We start from the raw sequence: 10,904 nt of genomic DNA, 5'->3' as shown, positions 1-10,904 counted from the left end.
TCTCGCCCCCCAATCGAAAAGTTAAGAACCCTTTATCTTCCCCATTTCGTCTAGTACGAAAGCTTAGAGAGGAGAAAAATTCAACAATTAATTCCCTATAAAGATCCTCTCTTAGGGACATAGCGCGTTCCCATGCATCTAGTTCGAACCCACAATAAGACAACGACTACATGGAAGCAATCTCCTCTTTAACCTCATCAGATGCTCTGTCTAACTCATCCCAGCTGAAGAACCAAGTAGCTTGGATGTTTCGAACCGAAATAAATGCATAGTATTGAGAAAATTCTTCCTGAACTGTTTCCAACCACACTTCCGGGTCGGTTCGTCGTTCTTCCTCCATACGGGCCTGAGCCGTGGAGGAGGATGGTGCACTAGCTCTGCTTCTCTGCACAAATTAAACAAAGACAAATCCAAACACAAACATTGAAGAGTTAGCGTTAAGCGAAATCAACATGTTCCACATACTTGCGTCAATTGTCATCAAACTCGTTTCAACTTCAATTAAACATTTAAACAATAGCAAGTATCCAAAACATATGTTTGTGTTTCATGTATCACATTCAAACTAATTCCAAAACTCTTATAGCATAAATGTGTTTCTTTAAACAACTAACTTTAAACTCCATATAACAAACTTCATCATATCAACCATCCAATTACATCAAGATTAAACAACTCCACATTCAAATAGTCATCTCATTAATCACAAAAACTCGACAAACTTAACCAATTCCAAATTCTCACATGAAACCCGCCCAAATTACCCCACACTATCTTAAAACATACCATCATTAACAATCAACACCCTTTCAAACAAAATCCCCAAATATTTAATCATGAAATTCGAATTTAATCACTACCATAATTTCAAGAATCAATATCATGCATAATCAACACAATAAATCATGAAGAAACACAATAATATCAAATTCATCAACAATTAATTCATATTAAAGCATAAAAGATTCAATTAAACATAACCCCTTAAATTTTCAAACATGAACCCTAAAATTAACAAGATTAATCAAGATTAATGAAAGAAAAAGCAAGAGATTAGTTAAAATCGGACCTTAACCGGCATGATGTAGCAATTAATTGAAGAAATTAAGAAGTGATTTGGGTAATTGAATTTAGGGTTTGAAAAGCCTTAGGTGTTCTTGAGATAAGTGTGTGATAATATGTGGTGTAAAACTGATGCATATACCCTAAAAAGGGTCAAATTCGCGACGGGTCATGTAATTATTCGGGTTGGCCCATTTAACTTTAAACAAAACCGGGGGTTCAGTATCTGGTCGCGTGATTCGTCGCGCCGCGATGTTAACTGCCGCGCCGCGGCAGTTCACTACCCCTGATGGTTAATTCTTTTAAGAAACGTGAATCCCCAAACCAATGATACCTCGCGCCGCGACCAAAATTGCCGCGACGCGGTATTACACATATTTAAATATCATCTTTAAGTCCCTTTCTGTTTCCAACCTACGCACTTCTCCGCGCCGCGAAGGCCGTTGCCGCGACGCGGCAATACAAAGGGAACAGCCACTTCGTTTTTTTACAATTCAGCATCCTTTTTAAAAAAAAACAATAACCAAAAACTACCACAAATCCAACTAGTAATCAATCAAAATCAATCATTTAGCAATTTGGACTCAACAAACCCGTGATCGCACCTAATTATACACACTATACAACAATGTGAACCTTATTTAATGAGTCGTTCACGCAACTCGTCCCCAACTTCAAGTGGCGTTGGGATCGGGTTCAACGCGAACCTCATCATTAATCTCTAACGGACCCTCAAAATACTTCTTCACACGATGTCCGTTAACCTTAAAGGTGATACCATTTGCATTTTTCAACTCGATCGTACCGTATGGGTACACCTTAACAACCTCAAATGGTCCCGTCCACCGGGACTTAAGTTTTCCCGGTAAAAGCTTCAATCTAGAGTTAAACAAAAGCACTCGGTCGCCTTCGTTAAACTCTTTTGGACCCTTTAACTTCCTATCATGCCATTGCTTGGTCTTTTCTTTATAAATCAATGAATTCTCGTACGCATCAAGGCGTAACTCACCAATTGCGACGCCTTTTTAAGTTTTAGTTTCTTTTTAAGTTATTTCCATTTGGTATTTAGTTTTCCCTGTAAGCTTTAATATTTTTAGACGACTTTTACCTATGTATCAATTATCATTCCAATTAGTAATCTCAATTTGCGATTATAATTTTAAGCTAGTTGTAGTAATAAGGTTAGGTTAGTCAAGTATTTTTAAGTTTTATAAGTTTCTTTTATTTTTCCGTCAACTTTTATTTTTCAACCATTTTTATTTTTCGATTTTTTTTCCTACGCGCTCTTTTTCTTTCTTATTTCTCGCTATTCTAGTTTTTAGGACATAAAATTTTATTCTACTTCTTATCTAAATTTCTTAAAATTACGAAAATTTATTTTAAGTGGTTAAATTGATAGACATCAAAATTTTCTGGTTCGTAGTAATAGTTGGATTTGTAAGTGGACCGGGTTATTGGAGCCAAACAGTCCTCAATTATATTGAGACCAAACGAATCCTGCCCCTCTGCTGCATCTTTTGGCTATTCGAAACGTGGGCAAAATCAGAAAAGTCTATTGATTGGATAACTTATTATAATTTTTCTTTCCTTTTAAAAACTAATAGGATATTCAGTGAATGCACCGAGCAAGACGTTCACCACCTTTTGTACGTTCACCACCTGTAACTAGATCAAGACATTTAGCAAATATTACTGCCGTTGATTTTTCTTTAGAATCGTCATCCAGTCGACCAAGTACTTCAGTTCAAATTTCCGATAATCCATTTTTTGAACCCGACCTCACAATTGAGAATCCGGAAAATATTCAGGAACGGTTCGTAGATCCTGAACCACTAAACTTTCCCCCGGAACCACCAATCATTCAAACAGAGATTGTTGAGGAACGAACCATTAAATCAGAATCATCTAGTGATACCGATTCAACAAATTCAATTATGGAGAATCTGGAACCTTTAAGTATGGAAGACCGAATGAGAGCTAAACGCACTGGCCAAGGTCACGCAATTACTCATCCAGACATTAATGCGCCAGATTATGAAATCAAAGGACAAATTCTACACATGGTGACTAATCAATGCCAATTTAGTGGTGCGCCGAAGGAAGATCCAAATGAACATTTACGTACCTTTAATAGGATCTGCACACTATTTAAAATCCGAGAAGTGGAGGATGAACAGATATATCTCATGTTATTTCCCTGGACTTTAAAGGGAGAAGCCAAAGATTGGTTGGAATCATTACCTGAAGGGGCGATCGATACATGGGACGTTTTAGTTGAAAAATTTCTTAAACAATTCTTTCCTGCATCTAAAGCCGTAAGACTTCAAGCAGAAATTGTCACGTTCACACAGAAGCCAAATGAAACTCTATATGAGGCGTGGACAAGATATGGAAAGTTATTAAGAGGATGTCCGCAACATGGTTTAGACACCTGTCAAATAGTACAAATATTCTACCAAGGATGCGACATCACTACAAGAAAAGACATAGATATAGCAGCTGGTGGTTCTATTATGAAGAAAACTGAAACTGATGCTTACAAAATTATTGATAACACTGCTTCCCACTCACATGAGTGGCACCAAGAAAAAGATATCGTTAGATCATCTAAAGCAGCTAGAGCCAATTCTAGCCATGACTTAGATTCCATTTCCGCAAAGATAGATGCTGTGGAAAGACGAATGGAAAAGATGACTAAAGATATTCACTCAATACGAATTAGTTGTGAGCAGTATGGAGGACCACATTTGACAAAAGATTGTCTCAGTATTGAATTAACAATGGAACAAAGAGAGAATATTTCATACATAAACCAAAGGCCTGGAAATAATTATCAGAATAATTATCAACCGCCAAGACCAATTTACAATCAAAACCAGAATTATAACCGAAATATTCCATACAACAACCAACAAGGTCCTAGCAATCAACAAGTATCCAATAATACTTACAATCAGCAAAGACCTAATTTTCAAAACAAGCCACCACAACAAACCGATGATAAAAAGCCGAATTTAGAAGATATGATGACGAAGCTAGTTGAAACTCAAACGCAGTTTTTCACATCTCAGAAACAAACCAATGTACAAAATGCTCAAGCATTTAGAAATCAACAAGCTTCTATTCAAAATCTGGAACAAGAAGTAAGTAACCTAGCAAGGTTAATAGGTGAACGAAACCAGGAAGTCTACCTAGTGATACAAATGCTAACCCCCGGAATGAAACAGCTAAAGCCATTACCACAAGAAGTGGTACAACACTTAAACCACCTGAAATACCTGTAACTTCTGATGAAACTATTCCTACTCCACAAGAACCACAACCTGATCAAGATAAGGAAAAAGAACCGGTAGTTGAAAAGGTTAATGAAGATAACACAGTTAAGGCTAAACCTTATGTTAAACCATACCAACCACCACTTCCTTACCCGAGTAAAATGAAGAAAGAGAAACTTGATGCCGAGCAATCCAAATTCTTGGATATGTTTAAACAAATAAATGTAAATCTTCCTTTCATTGATGTGATTTCAGGAATGCCTAGATATGCTAAATTCTTGAAAGATCTAATCTCAAATAGAAAGAAAATGGAAGAACTCTCGGCTGTTACTATGAATGCTAATTGTTCAGCAGTGCTGTTGAATAAGATACCAGAAAAACTATCTGATCCAGGAAGTTTCACAATTCCATGTTTTCTGGGTAGTCTTAGTTCAATAGAAGCATTGGCAGACTTAGGTGCTAGTATAAATCTAATGCCGTATTCACTATACGCTAAACTAGACCTTGGAGAATTGAAACCAACCAGAATAAGCATACAACTAGCCGATAGATCAATAAAATATCCTAGAGGGATAATGGAGAACATGCTAGTTAAAGTTGGTACTTTAGTATTTCCAGTAGATTTTGTTGTTTTGGACATGGAAGAAGATTCTCAAGTTCCTCTCATATTAGGAAGACCATTCTTAAACACGGCTAAAGCAATGATAGACGTGTTCGGTAAGATACTGACCCTAAGTATAGAGGATGAGAGTGTTACCTTTTCAGTTGATAGAGCAATGCAACAACCACAATCTGCAGATGATACATGTTATTATATTCAAACTATAGATGCACATGCAGAATTATTAGAAGAATTTCCAGAATTACAAGGAACAGGAGAATGTTCTTTAGGAGAAGGTAATGAACCAATTGATGAAGCTGAAATGTTAGCTACACTTATAGCTAATGGATATGAACCAACAACAGAAGAAATTCAAATGCTAAAAGAAGAAGACAGATATAGATACAAATCATCGATAGAAGAACCTCCGAAATTAGAGTTAAAGCCACTTCCAAACCATTTGGAATACGCTTATTTACATGGTGAATCTGAATTACCTGTAATAATATCGTCTTCTCTTACTAAAAATGAGAAATCACAACTCATTTCTGTGTTGAAAGCTCATAAACCAGCCATTGCATGGAAGATTCATGATATTAAAGGAATAAGTCCTTCGTATTGCACACATAAAATCCTTATGGAAGAAGGTCATAAAACGTATGTGCAATGCCAACGAAGACTAAATCCTAATATGCAAGATGTAGTTAAGAAAGAGATTATTAAACTGCTAGACGCAGGTCTAATTTATCCAATCTCTGATAGTCCATGGGTAAGCCCAGTTCAATGCGTGCCTAAGAAGGGTGGCATGACTGTCATTACAAATGAGAAAAATGAGCTTATTCCTACTAGGACTGTAACAGGATGGCGTGTGTGTATTGATTATAGAAAATTAAATGACGCCACCAAAAAAGATCACTTTCCCTTACCTTTCATTGATCAAATGTTGGAAAGATTAGTCGGAAATAGTTACTATTGTTTTCTAGATGGATTTTCCGGATATTTTCAAATTCCAATAGCACCCGAAGATCAAGAGAAAACCACATTCACGTGCCCTTATGGTACTTTTGCTTACAAACGCATGCCATTTGGACTTTGTAACGCCCCTGCAACCTTTCAAAGGTGTATGATGGCGATTTTTCATGACATGATAGAAGAATGCATGGAAGTATTCATGGATGACTTTTCAGTCTTCGGTGATACATTTGAATCATGTCTAGTTAATCTTGAACGAATGCTTATTAGATGCGAACAATCAAATCTAGTACTTAATTGGGAGAAATGCCATTTCATGGTTAAAGAAGGCATCGTTCTTGGACATAAAATTTCAAAAGAAGGAATTGAAGTGGATAGAGCTAAAGTAGATGTAATTGCTAAACTTCCACATCCCACCAATGTTAGAGGAGTTAGGAGTTTTCTAGGGCATGCTGGTTTTTACCGACGTTTCATAAAAGATTTTTCTAAAATTGCCACTCCTATGAATAAACTCCTAGAAAAGGATGCTCCATTCATATTTTCAGATGAGTGTATCAAATCTTTTAATATTCTTAAAGAGAAACTCACTAATGCGCCGATCATGATAACACCAAATTGGAATCTACCATTTGAACTAATGTGCGATGCAAGTGATTTTGCAATGGGAGCCGTTTTAGGACAAAGGATTGAAAAACGATTTCAACCTATATATTATGCTAGTAAGACGTTACAAGGAGCACAAACAAACTATACAACTACTGAAAAAGAACTCCTTGCTATTGTCTTTGCTTTTGACAAATTTCGATCATATCTCGTTCTAGCAAAAACGGTGGTCTATACCGACCATTCTGCTCTTAGATACTTATTTTCAAAACAAGATGCTAAACCAAGATTAATCCGTTGGATCTTACTCTTACAAGAGTTTGATATTGAAATCCGAGATAAAAGAGGAGCAGAAAATCTCGCCGCTGATCATCTTTCTCGTCTTGAAAACCCTGAGTTAGAAGTTCTAAATGAATCGGCCATACAAGACAACTTTCCTGATGAATATCTATTGAAGATAGATTATAATGAAATCCCATTTTTTGCAGACTATGCAAACTACTTAGTTTGTGGATTCCTTGAGAAAGGATTATCGTACCAAAAACGAAAGAAATTCTTCAGTGATATAAAACACTATTTTTGGGAAGATCCACATCTGTTTAAAAGTTGTCCCGATGGAATAATACGCCGATGTGTATTTGGAGATGAAGCTAGTAAAATATTAAACCATTGTCACACAGGACCAACAGGAGGGCATTATGGGCCTCAACTAACAGCAAGAAAAGTTTATGATGCTGGATTCTATTGGCCTACAATTTACAAAGACGCACACCTACTTTGCAAATCCTGTGATGCTTGTCAAAGGGCCGGAAAAATAAGTCAACGTGATGAAATGCCACAAAATGTCATCCAAGTATGTGAAGTATTTGACATTTGGGGTATTGACTTTATGGGTCCATTTCCAAAATCTCATAATAATCTATATATACTCGTAGCCATTGATTATGTATCTAAATGGGCGGAAGCACAAGCTCTCCCAACTAACGATGCACGAGTTGTAGTCAACTTTTTAAAACGTCTTTTTGCAAGGTTTGGAACACCGAAAGCTTTAATAAGTGATCGGGGTACTCATTTCTGTAATACTCAACTTGAGAAAGTTCTTAAAAGATATGGAGTAACGCATAAAATCTCCACCGCATATCATCCACAAACAAGTGGACAAGTTGAAAATACCAACCGAGCTTTAAAACGTATTCTAGAGAAAACCGTAGGATCAAATCCGAAGGAATGGTCCATTAAATTAGAGGATGCACTCTAGGCTTTTAGAACAGCCTACAAAACTCCAATTGGAACCACACCTTTTAGACTTGTTTATGGAAAAGCATGTCATCTTCCAGTAGAAATTGAACACAAAGCATTTTGGGCTTTGAAGACATGTAATCTTGATTTACATGAAGCCGGACGTCTACGATTAAGTCAACTAAACGAATTAGAAGAATTAAGACATGAAGCATACGAAAATTCGTTAATCTATAAAGAAAGAACGAAGAAATGGCATGATAAAAGAATCAGAAGTTCAAAAGAATTTAAGGAAGGAGACAGAGTTCTTCTTTTCAATTCACGATTCAAGCTATTTCCTGGAAAATTGAAATCAAGATGGTCTGGACCATTCATAGTCAAAAGAGTTTTCCCATACGGAACGATAGAATTAATAAATTCAAATGGGATTGAATTTAAAGTTAATGGTCACAGAGTTAAACATTACATACATGGTCCGATGGAAGTTGACAATGAAGTTAATCATAATTTCACCACCCAAGAAAACCTTCAAAATGAAAACATAAATATGTTATCAACAACATATGAAAAATCAAAACTGGAATATAGGGAGGATTCAAATTTGAGTGATGAAGAAGAATTCCTATACAAACCTCCTATTCCAAGAAACGAAGAAAAATGTGAACAAGAAATTCAACTAGAAATGAAAGAACCAAGGAAAGAACACCCGAAAAAGGTTTACAAACCAACTCGACTTACTAAAGCAGGAGACCCGGGTGAATTTATCATTTCTTGCTTACTTAATGATGGTGCTGTATATAATGGACTCGCAGATTTAGGAGCAAGTGCAAATATTATGCCTCTTTCCTTATACAAAAGATTAGGCATGGGTAAATTAAAACCAACCAAAATAGGTGTTCAATCATTTGACCAAACCATTAAACACCCGGTTGGAATAGCAGATAATTTACTTGTTAAAGTGGGAAGTTTGACCTTTGTTGCAAACTTCATAGTGATTAATATGGAGGAAAACCTTGATATTCCTCTAATTCTAGGTCGCCCATTTTTAGCAACCACCAAGGCATTCATTGATGTAAGAGAAGGTAGAATAACACTTAGGGATGGTGATACATCGATCACCTTTGTGAACCGAAAGTTTAGATCTCCACAAACTAAAACTGTTAGACCAATAAAAACGCATAAGTGTGGGGAAGATGAAGAAACACTTAATGATGATCCAATCACAAAGAATGCCGTTGATGATACGAAATTAGATGAATCCATTTTTAACAGTTCAACGAAGAAACTTTATAAACGGATTCACGATGCTAAGATTAAAGGAAACTTTAAGTTATATAACCGATTAATATCCAATTTATCGTCAAAAGAAAAGGCAATGTTAGTTGAATTTGTGAAAGTTACGGAGGAAATCAACAAATGGATTGAAGTAAAAGTCAAAGATATACAAGTTGTTGATGATTCAATTGAAAATAATGTTAATCACAATTTCGATACCACAGCCAACTAAGTGTGGGGAGAATCAAGGGGTTTATGTATTTCTGTTAGAGTTAGATTGTCTGTTTTCGTGTAGTTCTCGAAAATGGAACCCAAATGGTCTTTCCCTAGCAGACCCTAAAGAACTAGTCTTCTCCCCCCATTCTGAATTTTTATTTTTTTTTAGGTTTTTACAAAATGAAGACTGCCTGTGAACTAAACCATGGTCTAATGCTACACGCTTTGATCATTAAACGAAATAATGACATACTACCGAGTGAATTAGTATCAGTAATCAGAGAAAGAATGGACGGAGTTAGAAAAGAATCCAGATGCGAAGATAATAAGTTACAATTTGGTAAAGGAAAATCAAAATCCGCAGCGAAAAGAAGAGCACGACACCTAGAAAGATGTCACAAATGCGAAAAATGGTCACATGGAGGTAAATGTTCAAATAATCAAACCTATTCAAACACCGAATTTGTTACTTTATGCAGAGACGGACCATTCATATGTTTAGAAGAAAAGACACTAAATGCTCGAGGTTACGCCTATGTAGCCATGGAAAACCAATTAAACCGACTATCTTATGAATGGGATAGATCATATAACTAAAAAATCTATTTCACAGGTATGTCTGTACAGTTTTTATTTTTATTTTTATTTTTAACCTTTTGATAATAAACGCTAATTTGTTCGCTAAAAAGTATTAAATTGGTATTGAATAAAATTAGGTTTGGCGACCAAAATTATTGATATCATTCAAAAATTTATTATATCACTGCGAAATTTAACGTTTATTCTTAAGGTATAAATATCTTTAATCAATCAACACAAAATATTTCAAAAATTCGTCATGAGTTAAATTAGGTCTTGGAACCGAAATTACTTTACCGAAAAGAGGGGCGCATATTTTTGATAATATTTGATTGATTAAAGTGGGATAAAAAGACAAAAAAGATTTTTAATTTTATTTTTACCATGTTTTTAAAATTAATATTTAAATCTTAAATTAATATTGTAAACTTTGTAAAAACAATATTTTTAAAATTGTAAATATTTGAAAAATTAATATAAGTTTGGTGTGAATTTATAATATGAATTTTTAAATTAAGTTTGGTGTGAATTTTTAATTTTTAAAATATGAAATTTTAATTTTATGCATTTCAAATTTTAAGTTTGGTGTGAATTTTTAATATTAATTTTGAATTTTATATTTAAGTTGTGTGAATTTAAAAACAAAAATTTACTTTATCTCATTAAGTTAAAAATATGATTTTTAAAATTCGTCGTAAGTTGAAGACTAGGTCTTTGAACCGAAATTGCTTTACCCGAGGGAGGGACGAGAACTTTTATTATCATTATTTTTAATCTTATTGAATTAAAGTATGCCAAAAACATTAAAAAAACCCAAAAATCTTAGCTTTTAAAACAATCGCTACAAAAAGACAAATTTTAAAATTTTGTCGAAGGACGGACTAGGACATCGATCCGAAACGACCTCGTCCTAAATAACAAGGGAAACAAAATTTTAAAAATAATTACTTAATTGTTTTATAAGTTAAAGATTATAAAATAAAAAAAAAAAAAAATTTAGCAAACTCTGCGACTCGCGGAGTTTGAAGGGTAATTCACCGCGAGTCGAGGAGGGACGAAAAATCAGAAAAAAAAAAATCGAG

Source organism: Rutidosis leptorrhynchoides, chromosome 8, assembly GCF_046630445.1.
Source record: "Rutidosis leptorrhynchoides isolate AG116_Rl617_1_P2 chromosome 8, CSIRO_AGI_Rlap_v1, whole genome shotgun sequence".
Lineage (NCBI taxonomy): Eukaryota > Viridiplantae > Streptophyta > Magnoliopsida > Asterales > Asteraceae > Rutidosis > Rutidosis leptorrhynchoides.
The sequence above is the reverse complement of the archived record's forward strand: the minus strand, read 5'-3'. Positions refer to the sequence as shown.